The sequence below is a fragment of the Cupressus sempervirens genome, chromosome 8, assembly GCF_028749045.1.
Source record: "Cupressus sempervirens isolate cs-2001-9-10 chromosome 8, ASM2874904v1, whole genome shotgun sequence".
Classification (NCBI taxonomy): Eukaryota; Viridiplantae; Streptophyta; class Pinopsida; order Cupressales; family Cupressaceae; genus Cupressus; species Cupressus sempervirens.
In genome coordinates this window covers 164041801-164046212 of record NC_143125.1, presented here as the reverse complement: position 1 = coordinate 164046212, position 4412 = coordinate 164041801, and the positions used below count along the sequence as shown (strand labels likewise).

The 4412-nt window shown below is 35.7% G+C and overlaps 1 pseudogene; it reads right to left on the bottom strand.

Moving 5' to 3' along the window:
* Window positions 1-1160: 1160 nt before the first annotated feature.
* On the bottom strand, window positions 1161-2267 carry LOC149542072 (class V chitinase pseudogene; annotated as a pseudogene).
* Between the last annotated feature and the right edge of the window lie 2145 nt (window positions 2268-4412).

Here is a 4412-nt window from a genome sequence, read left to right as displayed (position 1 = left end):
GTGTGTCCCATGAAGATGAGGTTAAAAATATGAAACTTTGGGGAATGATGATAAGCTCAACATACAAAACCTTAACATGTCGTCAATATGGAGGGCCAATATAGATCGTTAGCCAGTTACCTCATGAGTCCTTGTTCTGAAATGCATTGTCAAATGTACATCGAAAGTAGAAAGAAGTTATGAGACTTGTACAACTATGTTAACAAGAATAGGAGCAACCTAAGAATCAACAAGACTAGTTCTCACAACTTATAAAATTTCATGGCGTAATAAGTTACATAGTGTGATATAGGGGCACAAGAAACATGTCGTGTGCTTCAAAAACTGCCACTTGTTGTTTGTTGTCATCCTTTTGTAATTGTGAATGTTGGACGTAAAGTGTTCCAACGAATATTAAAGAAACCAAATGAAAGCCAACTTGTGTGTGTGTGTGTGTGTGTGTGTGTGTGTGTGTGTGTGTGTGTGTATTCAAAGGCCCCACAATACGGAGGGAATATCCCTACTAAAATTTGCAAGATCTTACACCTATGCAGAAAATCGAAAGCAATGCAAGTGGAGAGAGAGAGAGAGAGAGAGAGAGAAGATAAAGTCACCGTCAATGTTTATCCAAAGATATTTGATATTCCAGATGAGGACTCCAAAGGTCAACACATAATGCTAACAACAAACATATGAATAGAAGCAAACCTCGTGAAAGAGGCTCTTGGCGAAATAACTCAAATTATTTATGACCCTAGTTACAACTTGCTTGACATCCTAATGTATGTTTAGTGAGAATTAAAAGAAAATTGTCGGCCTCCATGGGATGAAAATAACCCCAAAGTCACGGTGATGTTTCCTATGTCACTAGGCAACCAACGACAAATACCAGTTGTAATGGCATGGGCTACAACAATACACAAACCCCAAATATAGACACTACAAAAGGCAAAAATCGACATTGGTAAGGTTGAGAGGCAGGGGCTGATGTTTACAATCATGTCAAGAGTCAAGCCATTAAGCAATCTCCACATTCAACTGATGTTTTTCTTTAAGAGATACATAAAAGTGCAAAGTAACACATACATATATAGTGTTAAAGAAAGAAGGAGAAACTCCCCTACAAAAACTTTCGAGTATAAAAGAGGCTGCAAAACCAAAACAAAAAGCTTTAAACAAAGCTACAAAAGAAAAAAAAGAATACCTGAAGCAGAAAGAGCCCAATTTGCATCATAACTTATACTCCAGAAGAAATACCCTCTCATTTCCATGTTACCCACATACTTGACCCTTTCAGCAACAGTATCTTCATTTTCATACCCAATCCACACAGAATTTCCTTGGCAGTAAGCAGATCTCGTATGAGCATCAATCTCTTCGCTCAGATTGTTCACTATAATAAACTCCCGAATCTCCGTATAAAAAAATATACCAGGCGTCTGGCTCATCGCCTGGCTCGGGCCAGGACCAATTGCAGGGCTCCCAACTCCAAAACTACCCAAATCTTCGCTGCCATTAACAATGGCGATCGAATCTGTAAAAAGCTTCCATGATTTCCCATAAAGAGGAACCCCAAGAACAGCCTTTTCACTCGCCAATCCTTCCTCAATCCAGTTTCTCACACCATAATCGGTGTTATAAACCGATTCATTATCAAACAGAGCAGCATGTTCTCCTGTTATGTTTTCCCAACTCCCGTGCAAATCGAAGCTCATGATGTTCACCCAATCCAGATTTTTCCCCATTTCAGCAACTGGGTATGTGATTTGTTTTGAATCTGTAGCAGATCTGGTAGAATTGAAGTAAACCGCGGCGGTGATTAAAAGGGGCGGCAGAGATTTTGCCGCCGCCTCTGTTTCTACGGCGCTTCGCCATTCTGAGAGCAATTTCCCCAGATTGATCATATCTGGTTCGCTGTCTGGGTATTCCCAATCGAGATCCAGCCCGTCGAAGGAGTAATCTCGGGCTAATTTGATGGATGAATCGATGAAATTCTTTCTGGATCCGTCTGCGGAAGCCATTTGGGAGAATTTTTTTGGATCGGCTGCTGCTCCGCCGATAGAAATCATGGTCTTCACCGTTGGATTTCGCCTGCGGACTTTGGATCCGAAATCGGCGAAATTCGGATCGTTTGGTGTGGGATTTATGGCGAATGTTGTTTGATTGAGTTGAATGAATGCGTAGAAAATGTGGGTGAAGAGTTTTGAATCGATGTCTTGGACTGGTGTGAGTTTGGGCATTGCGGAAAGCCAGTATCCGCCCTTCACTCTTTCGCCTTGAACCGCCATTGTTGTGAATGATGAACAGGAGCACAGGATGAAGAGGATTGTTGGGAACAGAGATTTCGCCATTGATTTCAAGATGGGATCTTGAAACGGGTTGTGATTTTGAAATGGAGTGAAATGGGTTGAGATGGAGTTGAAATAGAGAGTCTGTCATTGGTTTTGCAGTGTGGAAAGAGTTTGCCATTTCTTTGTCACTTTGTTTCTGGATTTCTGCGGTCTGTTTCTCGATCATGTCGACTCCATTAATTTTAAGGAAAAAAACAGGAGCAGCTGAAAGCTGTAAACAGCTCGGTGCAAAGTGGAAATGAAATGGAAGTATATTTTCTTACCATATGGGACAATGTGTTTTAGGATTCACAGGCGATGGATTTGTTTTTAGGTTTAAAGATGATTAAGGAGTATATAAGACATGTTTTTAGGTTTAACGATGAGCTGAAGTATATGAGACACATCTAACTTTAGGTTTAAAGATGCTTCCAAGTATATGAGACACATTTCTTATATGAGACAATCTATTTATGAGTTCATAGTAAAAGGCGCATTTGTTTTCTATGTTCATAGAGAATATATAATATATAGGATTATATGTTATTTTTGGTTTACATTATTATATTGAACAATTTTTGTTTAGGTTTACAAACGATATATGAGAGTAATTTGTATTACAAAGGTTTGGATTTGTAGTAAATGGGAGGATCAGTTTTTGGGTTTACAAATGATGTATGTAGGGAGTACTAATTGTCTTAGAAAGGTACGAGTATATAGAGGATTTAATTTATGGGACAACCTATTTTTTAGTTTATATATGTATTATAGTATATTGGGTGGTGCATTTGGTTTGAAATTAGTTTACAATCTACTTTTAGGTTTACATATGAATTATTACAATTGAGGTTGCATCATACTCCATGTGTGGTGACTAGAGTACTAGTTTTCAACCATTAGCATAATTCAAATGTACTAATGTAATGTTAAATGAAAGTTGTATGGGACAACCTATTTTTTAGTTTATATATGTATTATAGTATATTGGGTGGTGCATTTGGTTTGAAATTAGTTTACAATCTACTTTTAGGTTTACATATGAATTATTACAATTGAGGTTGCATCATACTCCATGTGTGGTGACTAGAGTACTAGTTTTCAACCATTAGCATAATTCAAATGTACTAATGTAATGTTAAATGAAAGTTGTATGCAGATGTTAAGATGGTTTATAGTATATGGGTCTACCATGCACTTCATGTAGAGGGCACTTAATTGTGTTACGAAGGAGACTATGTACATATCCTACACCTTATAAGATTTAAAGTTGTGACCACGGTTCAAGAATACAAGATCTCATCAGCCTAGTGTACTACTTTTTTTTATGATGAGAGATAGGATGAAGATGTCATTTGAGATTTTAAAATATTCAAAAATCAAGATGTCATTTGAAAATGGAATAGCTTTTAACATGAAAATTAAGGATTTATAAGATTATAGATAAATTAAGTAAAGCTTGATGAAGTTTCAATGAGTAAAATATGTTTAATAAATGGAAAGTTATTCAATGATTGATCAATAAATATTTGCAGTTATATTAATATTTAAATAATTATTTATAAATGATAAATAATCATAATATATGGAATCATCTATTATATTCTATGATTAGTTTTAGGGTTTACAGATGATTTATAATACATGAGATAATTTATTTTTCAATAAATATATATGGTTTATAGTATATGTGACTAGTTTGTACTTCTACAAAAGAGATATACATATTCTACATTCTATGAGGCTTGAACTTGTAACCTCCCTTTCCAAAGTATAAGTTCTATGATATGAACTCTATTCAAGAGTACTAATTAAGTTGATAGACTTATTCTTGTTAACATTATCAGAAAAATGTAGAAGAGTGATGGAAGCGAGCACAAAAGAAGACATAAAAAATCAAAACTGACAATAGAAGAGTCTGACAATCCAAAGCATGTTGTTGAAAGTGAGCTGTGTAATAAAATTTAAATGATTCACATTTTAAGACAATTACAAATGCATGTTGAAATGGAGAATATCAGATGTATGGAAAAACAAGTCTTGAGTCTTGAGCTAGATGCATTCTAATTTGATTTGTATTCAAGCATTCTTTCTTATAAATTTGTA